Here is a 20,545-nt window from a genome sequence, read left to right on the forward strand (position 1 = left end):
TGTCAATCCCGGTTCCCTCTCCCTCCCCTCCTCCCCTGCCCCCCACTAACACCTTACCTATCCAATACCATTTCTGCTCCCCAGGGAGGGTGAGGCCTTCCATCGGGGGATCTTCAGAATCTGTCACATCCTTTAGGATAGGGCCTAGGCCCTCTCCTGTATGTGTCTAGGTTGAGAGAGTATCCCTCTATGTGAAATTGGATCCCAAAGTCCATTCCTACACTAGGGATAAATACTGATCTAATGCAAGAGGCCTCATATATTTCCAAGGCCTCCTCACTGACACCCACATTATGGGGTCTGGATCAGTCCCATGTTGGTTTCCCAGTTATCAGTTGGGGGGCCAAGAGCTCCCTCTTATTCAGGTCAGCTGTTTCTGTGGGTTTCACTAGTGTGGTCTTGACCCCTTTGCTCATCATTCCTCCCTCTCTGCAACTGGATTCCAGTTCACTTCAGTGTTAATCTGTGGGTGTCTGCTTCTACTTTCATCAGCTGCTGGATGAAGGCTCTGGGATGGTATATAAGTATTCGTCAATCTTGTTATCAGGGGAGGGCATTTAAGGAGGGCATTATCTCCACTGTTACTTAGATGGTTAGTTGGTGTCATCCTTGTAGATCTCTGGACATTTCCCTAATGCCTGATTTCTTTTTAAACCTATACTGGCTCCCTCTCTGATGGTGTCTCTTATTTTGCTCTCCTCTATTCTTTCCCCTACACAACCTTTCTGCTCCCTCATGTCCTCCTCACCCCTCCTCTTCTCCCCTTCTCATTCTCCTAGTTCCCCCTTGCCTCCCCCATGCACCCAGTTAAACTAGTCTTCTAAGTACACCTTCTTGACTATCCACATATTTAACTTTATTTTAAAATTTATTTGTGTGCCTGTGAGTTTATAAACACAATGGATGTGCAGGAACCTGTGGAAGCCATAGGGTGTTGGGACCCCTGGAACTGGATTCCCAGGCAACTGTGTATCAACTAATGTGAATGCTGGGAACTGAATTTGCGTCCTCTGTGAGAGTAGTGAGTACTCTTAACCACTGAGCCATCTCTTCAGCCTCCTTCACTGTCTACTTAAAGTAGTATAACCCTTTGCATTAAAGTTTCCTTTCCTTTAAGACTGGTGGTTGGTTATGCTTCATTTGTGAATATGATTGTTCTTCCCTTGGCCCTTCAATACGACTGAATTCTCACTCACAGCTCTGCATCCTTGGAACATGTGCTCAACAGTTATGGAAAAATAAACAAGTGACTTATATATAATTCTCATACTGTACTGTCTTTTTAAAAGGCATGATTAGTCTTCATTTTGTTTCCATTTTGGACTGTGATAAACTTTATAAAGGCAAAGTATCTTTTTACTGACTATTGAATCAATACAGGACATTGATAGAATTCAGAACGCAGTATGTCTTCCTTGAAAACCATGCTTTAACCGGAGATGTATGCTTCCCGAGGAAGTATCGTCTCAGGAGCCAGGAGCCTGTGCAGGTATACTGTCTGCTTCAGGATTGTCTTTAGTGTATCAAAAATGACCTTGAAAGAAAAGCCACAGGATGCACTAGCACAGAGAAACAAAGGGAAGGAAAAGACATCATCACCTTTAAGGTTTAAAGTTTCAGATGGATGAAGGCAAAATTTAAAAGGAATAAAACTACTGTTCTTTAATTTTAGGGAATTCAAAGACAATGCATTTGAGAAGTTATTGTTTAACTTGAAACCATGTATCGTATTTTCCACTGGAACACTTAGGGTGTACCTTCCATTCTACAATGATGAGAGTATTTTCAAAAGCTTTATTTAAACTGGAATGGCATGAAACAATAATTTTAGCAAAGCTCCAAACAATTTGATAGTCAACGTCTCCTTATTTTGCTGTGTGTAAAACTTATCCATTTTCAAGAGGAATCATTGGGGCAGGTTAGACATACTTGTGTCCATTTTTCTGAACTCTTGGGCTTCTCCTGATAAAGTGGGGGTGTAGCCATTCATACCTCCCGGTGTTGGCTATGATTTCCATTTATTTCTCCTTGGGCACAAAATTACATAATAAATAAAACATATTGTTAAAAGTCAATGTTCATCTAATTTTCTCAGAGGAGATAATCAAATTCAAAGGATATTTAAAATATATTTATCTACAAACTGCTATGCTGGTTGTTTTTCCTGTTTGCACTAATTAAATCTCTGAATGAACTAAAGTAAGAAGTAAGCTGGCTCACAGTAGAGTTCAGTTGTTTATAGCCAAGAAGATGTGGTGTACATCAATTCATGTCATGGTGGCCAGGAAACAGAGAAAGGGGAGTGCCTGTGCTGAGCTGGCATTTCCCTCCTTCCCCCTTATTCTCTCTGTACCATCAGTCAGTCTACAGAATTTACCTTCCACATTCAGTTACTCAGTATCTCTGGAGGCACCCTTAGAGGCAGGCATACCCAGAGATATTTCTCAATGTCCTAGGTGATTCTAAATCCAGTTAAGCTGACAACAAAGATGAATGGCCACCATCATCATGTAACCTACCTTCCCTTTCCCTGTGTAGTTCGAATATGAAATGTTCCTGTAAACTCACATGTTTGGACACTCGGTCTCCAGAAGGTTACACTGTTGGTAAGGTTGGGAAAACTTTAGCAAGTAGAGCCTTGCTGGAGCAAGTGGATTATTGTGGATGTGCCTTGGGTTTTTATAGCCTTCCCTTTTCTTATTCACCACCGGATTCCTGATGCAATGTGACCAACCTATTCCTTCTTCTGTCACCATGTCTTTTCTGCCTGTTGACATGATGGACCGTATCCTTCTGGAACTGTAAGCCAAAAAGTATAGTTTCTCCCCTAAGTTGTTCTTTTGCCATATTTCATTTTCAACAACAGGAAAATTAAGTAAGACAAAAGTTTGTATTGAGAAGTGGGGCTGTTGCTGTGATAAGCCTGATTATGACTCTTGAACCTTAGGTTTTTGGATGAGGGAGGAATGTAGAAGAGAGCAGAATTTTGGATTAGAAAAGCTATTCTAGGCTGCAAACAGAGTTTAATGGTCCACTCTGGCAGGAGTTTCTAAAACCACAAGACAGAGAGAAATGTAGACTTTGAAGATCAGGCTCATCATGTTTCAGAGGGGGAAAGGGCCTCACTAGGAAGTGGGCCAGGGCCCATTCAGATTATATTCTGGTAAAGAATATGGCTACATTCGTCCTTGTCCTGATCTTGACTGAAGCTGAATTTAAAAGCAACGGATGATTGGATTGTCAAAGGAAAGGTGCGTGTAAAAGACTAAAGCTGTCAACAGAGAATGTAGACAACAAAGCAGCTGCAACTATCGGAAAGATTAAAATCATTAAAGAGAAGCCTGCACTTTGTACAGGTTTGTACAGTAGAGTAGGGCCTCACCTATTCAAGGCCCCAACTTGTAAAGATGAAAATTTAGGTCAAACAAGGAAATCTCAACTGAGAATGCAGCCAACAGTTTACCTGCAGCTCATAAGCAACAGCCTAGGAGAGTGTTTCCCTACTGCCAGTACATAGAAGCTGATGAATCTGAGCTCTGAGGATAGACCCCACTCTAAACTGGCAGAAGAACTTGTCACTGTTGTTCATATGGTACAGATATTGAAGGCAGGAAAAATGTAAGATGAGGTGGTGTGGTGGTTTGAAGAAAATGGTCCCCAAAGGGGGTAGCACTATTAGGTGGTATGACCTTGTTGGAGGAAGTGTGTTACTACAGAGGCAGGCTTTGAGGTCTTTTATATATTCAAGCCATTTCCAGTGAGACAAACCATTTCCTGTTGCCTGCCAGTCAAGTTGTAGGACTCTCAGGTACTTCTCTAGTACCATGTCTGCCTGTATGCCACCATGCTGTACAAGGATGGCAATGGACTAAACCTCTGAAAATGTAAATGTTTTCCTCTATAAGAGTTGCCATGGTCTCGATGTCTCTTCACAATAATAGAAACCCTACCTAAGACAGGCAGGGAGTGATGAAATACAGCTGAAGTTAAGCAGTTACCAGCTGTAATGGTAACCCCAGGATAATGGAGATGCTAGGAAGAGCTACTTTTTTTCAAAATAAAAAAGTGAAGAATAGAAGAAATAGCAGAAAGAGGATGTAAGACACAAGGTGAGACCATTTTGCAGAGCCGTTCTGAAGGTAGACACAGATACTCCCAGGAGACTGTCCTGGCATTCCATGACCTTGGAAGCTTTCTCAAGTTCTATTGAGAAAAAAGGAGAGGCCATTCAGATTTTTTTTTCATTTTACATTCTCAAACAAGTAAAGTATTACTATGGGTTTGGAATTAGAGGAAAATGGAGCAATGGACCATTGAAGAGTCCTCCAGCATTTAAATCTCTTACTTCTCTGACATGCCTTGCCTTCCTTCTTCAACTTATCTAATATCCCCAAGGGAAAAAATACATTAGAGTAGTGAGAGTCCCACCTGAAGCTAGGAAAGCAAACACTCCTACCCTATATCCCTAATAAACCTCATTTGAGAAAGCAGAAATTATTTCTATCGTTTCCAGCTTGTTGGGGAAGTGTAGTGAAGTCAGAATAGGGTGTAACAACACAAATGGCATAATCATACAGCAGAGAACGAAGCCATGTCAGAACAACAACAACAGATGATAGGACCCATGGTGGTAGGAAGATTCTCAGCACAGGAAGCAGTTTATCTCACACTAACAGTGTAACAATTCTAATTATAAACAGCCTGATTTCCCAGATATTTATTTTAGAGATGCGGGATTTTTTTCTTTCTTGGCTTCTCTTAGATCCATGCTTCTTCGTTCTGAGGTATGATACTAGTTTGTTTGTTTTAATATTTATTATTATTTCATGTGCATGAGTTTTTGGCCCAAATACATGTAAGTATAATTGGAGTTACAGATGGTTGTAAGCCATCATGTAGTGTTGAGAACTGAACCAGATCCTCTGGAACTGAAACATCTCTTCATCCCCTATGATGCTACTTAGTATCTATGTTTGCATGACAAGGGAAAGATCTTTGGTGAACAAATAACCTTGAATAAGCCATGGTACTGCACAGCATGAATTCTCTCTCCAATGGTGCTTATATATGTTATCTTAACAAGATAGCAGGAGAAAATAGTGGAGACAGTGAAATAGCAAAAATAGAGAATAGAGTGTTTGAGACAGAGAAATAGAGGATAGCAAGAGTGGGAATAGAAAGAGTGTCTTTGGTGGACAAATCATGGAGATCATAAGAAGGACTGGAAGTGTTGGAATATCTAATTCCTTATGCCAGATGATTCCAGTATGAATCTCAGATACTTGGAGGAGATCTACAGAATTTAGTGTTTGCCATACAGAGTTCTAGTCTTGTTTTGGTGCGAGACTTCTGTGTCCAGGTGGTCCCAGTGCAGAGCAGATGTTTCTTTCTAAACTTATAACATCCCTTTCAACATGTGCCTTGGCTACAACTTTTGACTAGCTTCAGCTCTATAATTGTCATCAACAGTTATATCTTGCTGCCCAACTTTTTATCTTTCATTGTAGACCAGAATAAGTACAGTAAAGAGTTTCAATTTATGCTTGGATGTTCCATATTGAAATTCATCTGCTAAACAAATTAGTTACTTAGCTTTAAATCCAATTTCATTCAAGTTCTTAGGTCATAGGCAGAAATAAGCCATATTCTTGAAGAAATTAACTCATGAACATCCATACCCAGTTTCTGATAATAACCCGAAGGGCTCAAGCATGCCAAAGCAATGAAAACATGGCACAGAGAGTTCTTGTCCTTTACCCTCTCCCCCTCCCATTTTCTCTACCTTGCTAGACCATTAGATTACATTCCTAAAACTAGCCACCCAGGTCTGTTCCCTTATTTGTCCACTTCCTCCTTCTGAGGCTGACCACCAAAGTATAGCTATCCAAGTACTGAAGTCCAGCAATCAAAAGCCCCCTTTTGGCTAATTAACATGTGCAATTAAATTTACCCAGCCCATCCTAACATGGGTTTTTCCTGTTTTTTGTTTTTATTTTTTCGAGACAGGGTTTGTGTAGCTTTGGAGCCTATCCTGGAACTCGCTCTGGAGACCAGGCTGGCCTCGAACTCACAGAGATCTGCCTGCCTCTGCTTCCTGTTTTTCTTTTATAAGATGCCATTTGCCTATGGGCCATGACTGGTTCCTCTCTATCCAGAGGTAGTCCTTTGTCTCTCCTGGACAAATATTCCTTCCCCCTTCTCCTTGTTATTTTTTCCTTTCTCCCTTGTCTTTCTCTCCTGTCTTTATCTCTTATTCCTTGCCCTTTCTCTCTCTGTGGCAAATAAATCTCCTTTGTGCTGAGAACTTGGTCTTGTGTGTCCTGAGCTGTCCTTCCTTTCAGTCCCCGTCTCTTGATGAATGGCCTTCACACTCCATGGTTCTTTCTGCCTTTTGGCCTTCCCAATTTCCATCAGAATGGCCCCTAAACTTCACTTACAGTATGCAGAGACATTTTATAGTCCAGAGGTCAAATATCTTTGTCCTGGATAGTTTTTAATGTCAGCTTGGCTCAAGCTGGAGTCATCTGAGAGAAGGGAACCTCAGCTGAGAAAATACATTTTTAAGGTTGGGCTGCAAGCAAGTTTGTATTTTCTTAATTTGTGGTTGATGTGGGAGGGCCCAGTCCATTTTAGGTAGGGTCATCCCTGAGCTGTTGGTCCTGGATTCTGTAAGAAAGGAGTCTGAACAAACCATGAGAAGCAAGGCAGGAAACAGCACTCCTCCATGGCCTCTGCATCAGCTCCTGCATCCAGATTCCTGCCCTGTTTGAGTTCCTGTTCTGACTTCCTTAAATGATGAACAATGATGTGGGAATGTAGGTCAAATAAACCCTTTCCTTCCCAACTTGCTTTTGGTCATGGTGTTTCATCCCAGCAATTGAATCCCTGACTAATACACTCTTCCACAATCTCTTCATATACTAGTTCTAAAGTCCTAAGAACCACACAGTTAGGTCTATCACAACAATAGCCCATCTTCTTGATACCAGCTTTCTGTTGTAGTTGCTTTTCCTACCATTTTTATAAGATACCCTGAAAAAAGCATCACAAGGCAGAAGGAATTAATTTGTCTCAGTTAAAGTGGCAGGGAAATCATGGTAGCAGGAGTCCCAGACTGATAGTCCCATTTCTGCTTTTCTTTTCCTCCAATTTTAAATTTAAATTAGAAACAATATTGTTTTACATGTCAATCCTAGTCCCCTCTCCTCCCCTTCTCCCCTGTCCCCCATTAACACCCTACCTTTCCCATGCCTTTTCTGTTACCCAGGGAGGGTGAGGCCTTCCATAGGGGGATCTTCAGTGTCTGTCATATCCTTTGGGATAGAGCCTAGGCCCTCCCCCATGTGTCTAGGCTGAGAGAGTATCCCTGTATGTGGAATGGGATCCCAAAGTCCATTCCTATGCTAGGGATAAGTATTGGTCTACTACAACAAGAGACCCCATAGATTTCCGAGGCCTCCTCACTGACTCCTGCATTCGGGGGTCTGGATCTGTCCTATGCTGGTTTCCAAGCTATCAGTCTGGGACCGAGAGCTACCCCTTGTTCAGGTCAGCTGTTTCTGGGGGTTTCACTACCATGGTCTTGACCCCTTTGCTCATCACTCCTCCCTCTCTGCAACTGGATTCCAATTCGGTTCAGTGTTTAGCTGTGGGTTTCTGCTTCTACTTCCATCAGCTGCTGGATGAAGGTTCTGGAATGGTATATAAGTTATTCGTCAATCTCATTATCAGGGGAGGGCATTTAAGGTAGCCTCTCCACTGTTGCTTAGATTGTTAGTTGGTGTCATCTTTGTAGATCTCTGGATATTTTCCTAGTGCCTGATTTCACTTTAAACCTATAATGGCTCCTTCTATCATAGTATTTCTTATTTTGCTCTCCTCTATTCTTCCCCTGACTCAATCTTCCTGCTCCCTCATGTCTTCCACACCCTTCCTCTTCTCTCCTCGTTCTCCTAGCTCCATCTCCCCTCTCCCATGCTCCTGATTTGCTCAGGAGATCTGAGACAGTCACATTTCATCCACAGTAAGGAAACAGAGAATGATTAATGTTTGTTCTCAGCTAGCTTTCTTGTTTTTATGTACCACAGGATCTGAACTCAAGAAATAATGCTACCTATATTTAGGGCGACTTATCCAATTTCAATTAACGATATCACAGTAATTCCTCACAGGCATGTACAGAACCTTGTGTACTGGATTCTGTCAACTGGATAATCAGTATCAGCCATAGAAGACCCACAGTCCATTCCTGCTCCAAACATGGCAATCATCTGTCTCTTTTAAGTAGTCTGTGACCCATACACTAATGCTACATAAAATGTGGTACATTTATACAATGGAGTACTACTCAGCAGAAAAAAGCAATGGTATCTTGAAATTCGCAGGCAAATGGATGGAACTAGAAGAAACCATCCTGAGTGAGGTAACCCAATCACAAAAAGACAAACATGGTATGTACTCACTCATATATGATTTTTAGACATAGAGCAAAGGTTTACCAGCCTATAATCCTCTACCCCAAGGAAACTAGAAATCATGAATGACTCTAAGGGATAAATGGACCCCAGGAATGGGAAATGGCATGAACTCCCGAGCTAATTGAGAGCATGAGGGTAGGGAAGTGGGTGCTGCCACAATAAGAGCACAAGATGAAGAGTAGAGGAGAAGAAATGGAGGAGCAGATATATTGAGTTGGGGGAAGAATAGAGGAGAGAGAGCAGGATGAGAGATACCGTATCAGAGGGAGCCACTATAGGTCCGAGAAGAGATCTGGAACTAGGAAGATCTCCAGAGACCTATAAGGATGACACGATCTGACAGTCTGGGCAGTGGAGGAGAAGTTGGCCTAGAAACCCTTCCCCTAGAATGAGATTGATGAATACTCTCTATGCTATTCTAGAGTCCTCATCCAGTGGCTGATGAGAGCAGAGACAGACATCCACAGAAATACACTGAGCTGAAATCTGGAACTCAGTTGAAGAGAGGGAGGAATGAAGAACGAAGGGGTCTGTACCTGGTTGGAGAAACCCACAGAAACAGTTGGCCTGAAAAAGGGAAAGCATATCGACCCCAGATGCTCTTTGGGAGGACAGTACAGGACTAATCCAGCCCCCTGATCATGGATGCCAATGGGGAGGCCCCTGCACTCCTGGGATTTTTAGACATAGAGCAAAGGTTTACCAGCCTATAATCCTCTACCCCAAGGAAACTAGAAATCATGAATGACTCCAGAGGGAGGTGGACTGGCGTTTTGCCCTGGTGGGTGGGAGGGACTTCGAGAGCCCATCCCACTTGAAGGGATTCGCTCTGTCTCTGAACACATGGGGAGGGGCCTAGGCCCAGCACAGGAAGATTTGGTGGACTTGGTGGAACCCTGGTTGGGGGCCCTACCCTGCCTGGGGAGTGGCGGGTGGATGGGGTGGGGGGTAGGTTGGAGGTGGGGGAGAAGGAATGGGGGTGGGGGAGGGAGAGGGAGAGGGAAAGTATATGTGAAAATATTAATAATTTAATAAAAAAAGAAAAAAAGAAAAAAAAAATTACAAGATAAAAAAAAAGAGTTGAAAGCAAGACTTGGTATACAAATCACTGAATTTATTCAATCACTATTTAGCTGGAGAAGAAACTATGAGTTGTACAGGTTTGTGTGAATCTATTTGGTAAGATTTATCTTTTCAATGATTATGTATTATTGATGAACGTGGAATTGCGTATAGTTGTTTTGTATTGAGTTCCTGAAATGGTAAGTCCAAGTGAAGTCACTTGGGGCAACTGCTCAAAACTTATCTAATATCCCTCTTTGATCATTACCCCAGAGGCATCTTAATTTTAAAAGCCTTTCATTTGAGTAGATTTATTTAGATATAGGATCCTCCCTTCATTGCCCCCATCATTTAAGTCATGCTTGACTTCTCTCCTAATAAACGTCATGGCATCATCCACTGTGAATACAGGCACATTTTAACTTAAATGTATGTGACCTGTGTTCACATAATTCATACCTCCTTCTCTTCTGCTAACTTTAATTAAGACACATCCAGTTATCTGAACTAGTACGAAAGACTCTGAAGTAGCCTCCAGATCTTCTTTTTTTCTATCATTCAATTTTGTATAGTCATCAAAATGAGATTTGAAATTTTATAATTTACAGATCACAAAACAATTGTCACCATACCAGGAATAGAAGGCAAGCTTAGGTAGGTACCGCATCTCAGTGCGTTGCAGACTCTCCATCTCCATCTTCTGTCTTGCCTCCTTCTCTCTTTGTTGCTTACACTAAGCCTACATCTGGTTCAGAAATGAATGTACTATCTCTAGTCACTATTTTATACCCATGACAAAACTCAGAGCCTTAACATTTCAAGAAAAAAAATGAAAAGAAAAAAAGTAAGTCAAATGAATGACTGTTAAGTTACTATAGTGAATATTTAAGTCAATGTTAGTTGTTTTTGAGTTTTATTTTATGTTTGGAGATAAACAATTGGAAATCATTTTAAAATCTAAGAACAGAAAAATAGGAATAACTAGATGGCTTTGGGGAAGACATTTAAAGACAGGTTTTAGAAATCAGTTTAAAAAATCCAGCTCAATATTTTTTAGATTTCTTTACCTGAAAAATCTAGATATTCATTTATTACCATTTGGATTTATAATCTTTTGATACCAGGATATAATCTCATATTTGTATTTTATTTCAGCAAGAGAAAAATTTCAATACCTTATCTTTTCTTCTTTTTTGAATTGAAAATAGATTTTTTCTTTTTTTATTTGAATTAGAAACAAGATTGTTTTACATGTCAATTCCAGTTCCCGCTTCCTCCCCTCCTCCCTGACCAGCACCCCTAAACTAAAATCCTACCTATCACATATCCTTTCTGCTCCCCAGGGAGGGTGAGGCCTTCCATAGGGGGTCATCAGAGTCTATCATATCCTTTGGGATAGGACATGGCCCACCCCTGTGTGTCTTGGCTCAGGGAGTATCCCTGGATGTGAAATGGGCTCCCAAAGTCCACACCTATGCTAGGGTTAAGTACTGAACTACTACGAGGTCTCCTCACTGAAACCCACATTCCTGGGGTCTGGATCAATCCCATGCTAGTATCCCAGCTATCAGTCTGGAAACCAAGAACTCCCCACTGTTCAGGTCAGCTGTTTCTGTGGGTTTTACCAGACTGGTCTGGACCCCTTTGCTCATTGCTCATCCTTCTCTGCAACTGGATTCCTGTTCAGTTCAGTGATTAGTTGTGGGTGTCTGCTTCTACTTCCACCAGCTGCTGGATGAAGGCTATAGGATGGCATATAAGTCAGTTATCAATCTGATTATCAGGGAGGGTTTTTAAGGTAGCCGAAAATAGATTTTTTTTTAATGCAATATATTCTGATCATGGTTTCCCATCCCCAAACTTCTAGATCTTCCCCATTTCCCTACCCATTGAAATCTATACCCTTTCCTTCTCTATCTCATTAGAAAATAAATAGGCTTCTAAAATAAACAAATAAAAATCAGACTGGAACAAAGGAAGTATACAAACAAACAGTCAGGAGTGGGCAAAAAAAGCAAAAGAAACATACAGAGATACACATATTCTCACACACAGACAAAATCCCATTTTTAATGCATATTCGTTTTGATCCATGTGAAGCAAACCAGAATGGTACAGGGCAATGGAAATCCAGGTTCCTTAACCTTCAATTCTTTTTATTGGAATAATTAAAATTTAAAAGTTTTTTTTTTTTTGCTGCTATTGGGGAAGTGTGGATTTATATAGGGTTACACTCGTTTTTTCACATTAAACCATAATGTATGCATTCCATAACATTTAAGGTACTAATAAAAATCCTAAAACTGTTCTGTAAGTGTTGAGACATGGAAGCAAATAATGCAGCTATCCAGACTTTCTAACACTGAAAATGTGAATATGCTTTTCCCACAGATAATGGGAAATAGCTGTCTAACTCAAACCTGTTTATAAGTGTTCTCTGAATAGAGTTTAGCATGATTACATGTGTGCTGTTTATTATGGGTGGAATTGGGGAGGTTTGGGACTGGATGTATGAAGGAAAGACTCTGTGTCAACACTGAGCTTGCACAGTTCAAATAGTGAGGGCACAGCAGGCTGATGAAACGCTGAAGTATCAGAAGTCAGGAAAACAAATGTCTACCCCGTCCCACCATGCTCAGATGGAGCCCTTAGCTGGCTTCAGTGTGCTTTTGAACTTGACAGTCAAATCACAGTGTTGTATTTTTATTCTTGCAGTCTCTTAATTCATCTTCAAACATGGCCCAGTTGTATATGAAAAACCTTAGTCTAGCCTACTGTATTGAAATTTGGAAATAAAATAGATGCTTCATCCCTTTTATTTTTTGTGCTTTGATTTATTTCTCTGTGTATATTCTATTTCTCAAGTCAAAGACACAGGAAAAAAATGAATGAAGTCAATGATCAGTGCCTTCTGTGGACATCAATTGTATTCCTCCAGACCTTTGCACAAGTTATGATTTTGCTTTGTCCATATAGGAATAAACACATCGGTCTTGGTTCATAAACCTTCACTATGTTAGATTATTTAAAGTGATCAAGACCAAAAAGATGATTATGGAAATTGCATAATATTAAACAATCTTGAAATCTAGATTAGACACTTTGAAAACTCAAATGAAAATGTTTTAAAGTTTTTATTGTAGTTTAGAATAAAGCCAAGAACATGCATTTGCTGTAGTGCAGTATAAACAAGTTAAGCCAAGACTGGGCTAAGTGATAGAAGACTTGCTCAGTCTTATTCAGTCCTCTTGGTACTGGGATATTTGGGCACCATCCAGAATCATTTCTGTTTGTTGGCTACTGTCTTGCCTGCTTTACAAGGTTTCAGAAGCAAGAAAATGAATTATTATTTATTAACAGTCCAATAAAAACAGGACTATGCACATCTAAAATGTTAAGTTTCTTTTTAAAATATAGCTAATTGGCTAGAAAAATGGCTCTGTAGATAAAGGAGAATTCTGCCAAATTTGACAACCCGAGTTCTATCCCTTGGATCCAGATAGTAGAAGGAGAGAATTAACTTCCACGAGTTGCTCTCTCATCTCCATATGCATTTGGTGCTCTCCCAAATAAACAGATGCAATTGAAATTAAAAATATACAAACAAGTTTAGTCTTGTTTGAAGAAAGCATCTGAGAAGTTGCTGTACATGGGTGTTAGGAGAGAGGGGTGAATTCAGTAAATGTGTCTTTATTGTTGCCTATGTCACCCTTTAGCAACACTTCATCTACACCAAGTCATCATCCTTTGGTGGATGTGAGCCAAAGCCCTAAGTTGTGGAGTACACTGGAGGAGGAATCAGAAAGTTTAAGCAGAATCTCCAAACAGTGTCAAATAACCAAATGGTGATGGTGGAACTAGACTGGCTCAGAGGGATTGTGTAAAAGAGATGAATAATAAGAAAAGAGTCAGGGATACTGGATTCCACAAGAATAACATTTATTGCAGCAATCTACAAGAATGATTCTGTCTCTGCCATGTCTTTGAACAAAGGCTATCAAGTGATTTTACATTTGCTGCTAAATTTGAAGTGGTTTCTTTGCATTGAAGAAGTGAAGTCATGACCAATTCATTCTTATCCATGGGTGGAAAGGTAAATGTGGCATTGATCTGTAATACAGTTCTAATAGATTCTGATTTTTTAAAAAGACATATACATTTCTAAGCACCGAATGCATGGTAATTCTTTGAATAAACAGTGTAGAAAAGCTGCTATTGGTTTTTCAGTATTTAGCTATCTGACTTATGTAATAGAATGAAAATTGAGTTTGTCAGCTTAAAATTTGATAAAATGAAAGTTATTTTTCATATTTAAGTCTCAGAGGAAGCATAAAAGTTATAAGACTAATTCCAGAATGTTAGCAGGGCCTGGTGGTGCAGACATACATGATATCAGCTATTTGGAAGGCTAAGGAATTACAGAAATACAAGCTCCATCAAGCTAAGGCTGTAGGATACAAAGTCAAATGCCATCTGGGTTACAAAACCAGTTTAAGATGAGACTGAGCAACTTAACAAGACCCTGCTTCAAAATTAAAACTTAAATATAGGTTGGTGATATAGTTCAGGGGTAGAATACACTCTTAATATGTACCAGGCTCTAAGATCACTGCCTTGTACAAAAAAATAACAGAAAAACAGACAGTGGAGGGTAGAAAAGAATCCAGCATGTTTGCTGTTTTTCCCCAGAGTTGAACACATACTTACACATTCTTGACTCATATGTTAATATGGGTAAGCAAACACCCAGCTATTTTCAGGACACTAAAGATTTTGTCAGAAGAAAAAGATGCTTTCCATATTATTAATTATTATTTTTAGTGTGTGTATACTATTATATATATATATGTGTGTGTGTGTGTGTGTGTGTGTGTGTGTGTGTGTGTGTGTGTACATGCACATGTATAGGTCAATGAACAACTTGTAGGAGGTTCTCTGCTTCCACCACATGAGTCCTGATACTAAACTCAGCTCATCAGGTTTGGAAGAAAATGTCTTACTCTTTGAGCTATATTGCTATCCCAAAAACCAATTTTCAATAAGTTTATTGTGATGAAAGAACAGTTAGAAAAATAGACAGGCAAAGTGTTAGATAGAGCATGTGCACAAATGACATAATGGTTGAACAAGGTGCAGAGTCATGCATCTTTTGGTCTTTTGGTGTGCAGTCTAGGGAAAATGTGACTATCCCCAAACATGCAGGTCTCTAACATGTAGTATATTTGCCTTCTTCAGCATCTTGTTCTCACTGCACGCAGCACATGGCCAATGCTCTCCCTGTCATCACTGACACATTCTACCATCAGATAGGCAGGAGCTGGAGAGAGTGTGTTTCCACAAGCAATTTAAAGCAGCACACTTCAGCTCCACTGAGAGCACACTGGTAGAATTAGATGCACACTAAACTGTAAGCGGATGTTTTAAAGCACAGACATTATTCCAGGAATGGCACTGCTCAGATTAGAGTTCTACCAAAAGAAGAGGGGACTGTTCCCTTGAATCAACTTATTAATCTTCATAAATCGCCACAGTGACACTTCCACCAGCTCCGCAAATTTCTTATGAAGTTAACACCGAGAGCTTCATTAATCTTATTACGTGTTCACAAAGAGCGCTTATTTAAAAAAAAAAAAAAAAAAACCCTTTTTCAAAACTGGCTAAAATTGTTTTATGCATTCATGAAATAAAAAAAAAACAAATAAGCAATATCCGAGGATGCTGTCTTGGTTCCTTTTCTATTGTTGTGACAAAGCACCATGATTGAGGCAATTCATAAAAGAAAGCATTTAGTTTGGGGCTCATGGTTCCAGAAGGCAGTAGAGTCCATGACGATAATGTCAGGGAGCATGGAAGCAGGCAGCCCGCATGGTGCTGGAGCAGTATCTGAGAGCTTAAATGTTGAGACAACAGCATGTAACGAGAGAGAGAGAGAGAGAGAGAGAGAGAGAGAGAGAGAGAGAGAGAGAGAGAGAGAGAGAGAGAGAAGAAAGAACAACTGGGAATGGTGGCATGGGCTTTTGAAGCCTTCAAATCTCTATACCTTTTCAGTAAGGACACACCTCCTAATCTTTCCCAAATTGTTCCACCAACTGTGAAGCAAACATAAATATACAAGAGCCTCTGGTGGCCAATTTCATTCAAACCATTTTCCATTCTCTGGTGCATATAGGCTCCATGATAAGTCAAAATGCATTTAGTTTAATTTCAAAAATCCCCGTAGTCTTACACAGTCTCAACACAGTTTGAAAGTCCAGATTTCTTCTGATACTCACAGAAATCTGTTAATTGTAACTACCTGTAAAATAAAAAAGCAAATTACATACTTCCACCAAATAATGACACAAAGTTTACATTACCATTCCAGAAGGGTGGATTGGGGATAGTGATGAAATACTGGACCAATGATAGTTCTTCCCTTCCAGCTTTGTTGACTGTAATACATTTCTCTCTTGGGCTGCTTCCATTCCCTGTCTGAAGATTTCCTTGGCAGGTATCCCACAACTATGGCATCTCCAATGTCTTGGGGTCCCTCAACACAATCCAGGCTTTACTTTCACAGCTTAACACAACACAATCTCTTGGCATCCATGCAGGGACTCCCCTGGTACAAGTTTTTCTTAAAGCCAGAACTACATGGCCTATGTTGCCTGCTTGGGATGGAACATAGGACCTACTTGAATTACATTTGCATAGAATTTGATTTGTTCATGCTTTTCTTTGTATATTAAGCTTTCTTTGCTTTAGAGAGAGAGAGAGAGAGAGAGAGAGAGAGAGAGAGAGAGAGAGAGAGAGAGAGAGAGAGAGAGAAGGAATAAACTATGGGTTGTTGGTATGTGAGAAAAGTAAAACAGCTCTCAACCATTCTAAAATTGAGTTTCCTTTAGTTGGATTAAGCAAAGAAAAGAATAATGTATCACAAATGTTTCAGCAAAGAACATTAAAAAACATATTCTTTCTCATGACAAACTTCTGATGGCTTGCAGAGCCATGGAAGAAAAGTGTCTTGGTCTCTGAGTGAAAAATGGGGTGGAAAATGAAGGTTTGTCATATCATGTGAGGAAGAAATGAACACTTTTCCAAGCTCCAGAGTGGCCACAGTTAACAATAGCTTTTAAACTATTTGTGGCTTCTCAGTCTCTACTGTTACCCTCTTCATCTAAATCTTATTCTACCTTCAAAGAGAAGTTCGGTTTCTCCCGTTTTAACCACAGTAACCTTCAGGGATGGTTTCCCTTTATGGACTCAGCATTTTTGTGGTCACTTGTATAGCAAATTATCTTGTTCCACTGGCATTTATTCTGATTTCTACTGATATTTCATATGTTTTTGGCTTATCTTTTACATTGGGATCATTGAACATTTTTGCATTCAGTGCATTTTTCAAGGATTAAAAAATAGCATTCTGTCCTTCTCTCCATACTTCAAGAGATGATTTCTAAATAGGATGTAGTGGCACAGTTCTTTAATTCCAGAACTTGGGAGGCAGAGGCAGGTAGGTTTCTGTGAGTTTGAGGATGGGCTGGTCATCTACATAGTGAATTCAAGGACAGCCAGGGCTACATAGTGGAATACTATCTTGGGAAAAGAAAAAAAGCAACAGAACAAAAGAGAAGTACTTAGCAATTTTAATATTGATTAAGTTTTTATGAAAATTATGGGATTAGCAAGGGAAACTAACCCTGTCTCTGGGCTTTTAAAAACACATACACATTTAAATTCTTTTATTCTCTTTATGAATGTTTTATATTCACGTATGTCTGTGTGCTATGTATTGCCTGGTACCTTCAGATCTGTTGAAACTGGTTTTACAGTTGGTTATGGGCTTCTATAGGGGAATTGAACCTGGGTACCCAGGAAGGGCAGCCAGTGCTCTTAATTGTTGAGTCATCTCTCCAGCCCACTGAGCTTTGCACATTAGTGGTTATATTCTATGAGATCATGAAGCTATTGGGTTGATTTCTGTGTTCCTTCACTGGGCATCCCTACGCCTTCCCATTTTAAGTCATTGTAGAACTCACCAGAAACATCCCGAGTTACAGTACTGTGTTTGTTTGCAAACATTAAGTGAAAATAGTATGAAAAACATTGTTTTGTATTATGTGTATCTTTCTAGGTTTATTGTTACCATTTTTCAACACTCTTATAAGAGTCCATGGAATTTGATATCACAAGTGACATTGGTTTTATATATAAAAAGTCTATAAAATATCCTTTGTGGTATAATACAGCAGACTAGAGTTCATATGTTCTGAGATATGGTTAGAATTGGGGTTGAAGACAGAACATTCTATCCCCTTTGGCATGGAGTGTGCATTTTTACTTCAGGCCTCACCAAGACCTCTATGCTTTTGTATCTGAAGGGCTTTTGGTCTGTTGCCCAGCAAGTGTTTTATTTTCAAATTTGTGGCTAAAATAAATGGCTCTACATTTTTATTTCCCATCTATTAACTGCTCTTTAGGCATACAGAGTTAATATATTAGTCCACACTTTGGGGGGCATGATAAATTGTTCAGTTGGGTTTCCTTTCAGAAGAAATCATTTCTGCAAATATGAGACAGTGGAAATCTTTCCCAAGGGACAGAATTAGGAAAAGGAAATATTTTTCTAGTGAAACTATCAAAGCGTTATGACTGTGCCCCAAGAATGATGAGACAGAAAAAATATGGGTTGTTTAAGACCACCCTGCAGAGGCTCTTACACTCTCAGAGCCATTTCGTCAGAAAAGAACGATGGGTAGAAAGATGTTTTCAGAACACTTTTACGGCTGTGCTAAATCTTCGTTTCTACCATTTGTCTTGCAGAAGTCTGTACTTTACAAGAAGAATGGCATAACTTTCAAACATGTCTCCTAATTCATTGCTTCTCCCAGCATGACTGCTGTGGGCTCTTGCCTCATTCTGCTGCTCCTAGCATGGACCAGGACCCAGGCTGCAACTGATACCACCACATTCCTCATTGTTAGATTGACCATGTCTGAAATCCACTGCAGCATCAACAAGTCGTGATAACCAGAGATAAGGGGTTCAAAACCAGGAGGCAAGTATTGACGGGAAAATGCTTCTGAGTCAGAGGTCCCAAATCACTTGGACTTGAAATAAGTTGAAAATACTTGAAAGCACCATCCAGATGCTGTAATATTTTAATTTTAAAAGCTTTTCTGGAAATGAGTTGTGTGTCTTCTGGATGGAAATAGAGGATTTTTATTTTATTTATTTATTTATTTTTTAGGATTCTAAGTACACAGATTTGTTTTACGGTGAGATCTATGCTTAAACACAAATAAAATTCCTTTTTTACTGTAAAAAGGAATACTCTGACTGTCTTTTCTAATATAATGAGAAGGTGTTGGAAAAAATTAAGAAAAATTGAAAACAAACTTTACATCTGGTGACTGGACAGCATTTAAAAACATGTTTTAAGCAACATTTTGTAATTATAGCTCCTGAGATAAATTGATATCCTTTAATCATCAAATATGAAAACATATTCTGAAGTTGTGTCACCATCTTTGCAATTTTCAGAATCTGAAGACTTCCTAGTGAATAATTACATCCTTGAAAACAGAGCATGCTTTAATCAGGCATGCTTTAATAGAACTTTTAACACGACCTTTCAATGCATTTATAAAGTAGAATTAACAATAGTTCTTTTGGCCAGGCAAGATGGTGCATACCTTTAATCTCAGCACTAGGGAGGTAGAGACAGGCAGATCTCTGTGAGTTTGAGGCCAACTTCCTCTACTTAGTGAGTCCCAGGACAGCCAGGGACACATAGAGATAACTTGTCTAAAAAAACAACCAACCAAACAAACAAAAAAACAAAATAAAAAACCAACCCTCCCCCAAAACAACAGTTCTTTTAAAACATGAGAAGAATAGGCATCATTAGGAAACATTCAGCAAGCTATTTGTTTGGACCCACATTCAAGTTTTACATACTATCTCAAGGTATGTTTCTGTGTTCTTTATTTCTATTGACCCAGGAAATTCAGTCATCATAATAGATCAGATAAAGACAAGCTGGTCAACAGTGTCCTGAGCATATTTTAGTTACCAAAACCCTGTATCGGGTTATCTTCTATTTGGATTTTGGCATCTAACAACTGTTAAGGACATTTATTAGCTCTTGTTTTTTTTTTTTTTTTTTTTTTCTGTTAGATCCAGACCATGGTTGTTTTACCAGTTTACATTTACACCAGTGTTTTATAAAGGAACTCTCTTCCCTATATATCCTCTATCACCTGTTGCCTTCTATTTTCTTGATAATAATTGTCTTTCTGCCTAGGGTGAGAAGAATTCTCAACACAATTTTCACCTGTTTCCTGATGGCTAAGGATGTTCAATAATTTTTCTTTTATTCATTGTTCAGTTGTACTTCTTCTTTTGGAAACTGTTCAAATCCATTTGCTCATTTCCAGTTGTATGCTTTTTAATGCTCAATTTTTGGAATTCTTTAAAGATTTTAAGTGGCAATTCCCTATTTCTATTATATAGGTGTATAGTTGGCAAAGAGTTTTTCCACTTCATATCTTGTCTCCAGTCTGATGATTATTTCCTTTATTGTACACAGACATTGCAATTTTTTGTGTTGACAAATTGCCGTTTGTCAATTATTAGAATTATTTTTCTTAGCTATTTGAGTCCATTTAGTAAGTCTTTGCCTATGTCTAAATCTTGAAGTGTTTTACCTAAATTATCTTCTAGTAGTTTCACAGTTTCAGGTCTTGTATTAGAGTCTTTGACACATTTTGAAAGGATTTTTGAGCTGGTTGAGAGGTATTTTCTAGTTTCTTTCTTCTGCATATAGATATATTATCCCCTCACCAATTGTTGAGGAGGCTATCTTTTCTCTCATGCACTTTTTAAAAACATTTTTGTTAAATCTTAGGTTGTTATAACTGTGTATGTCTACTTCTATACCCTCTCTTATACTTACTTGATCTGCGTGTCCTATTTTTGTTGGACTACCATGATAGTTTTGACACTGTGGCTTTATATTGTACTTT

General features: G+C 39.3%; 1 long non-coding RNA gene across 1 annotated transcript in view; it reads left to right on the forward strand.

Moving 5' to 3' along the window:
* LOC103164117 overlaps positions 1 to 18,571 on the forward strand; it is a 272,296-nt gene extending 253,725 nt beyond the window's left edge. Inside the window, exon 8 of the long non-coding RNA XR_004771002.1 lies at positions 18,342 to 18,571. This is a non-coding gene — a long non-coding RNA (uncharacterized LOC103164117). The remainder of the gene's footprint in view (positions 1 to 18,341) is intronic.
* Positions 18,572 to 20,545: the final 1,974 nt, after the last annotated feature.

Source organism: Cricetulus griseus, chromosome 8 (assembly GCF_003668045.3).
Source record: "Cricetulus griseus strain 17A/GY chromosome 8, alternate assembly CriGri-PICRH-1.0, whole genome shotgun sequence".
Classification (NCBI taxonomy): Eukaryota; Metazoa; Chordata; class Mammalia; order Rodentia; family Cricetidae; genus Cricetulus; species Cricetulus griseus.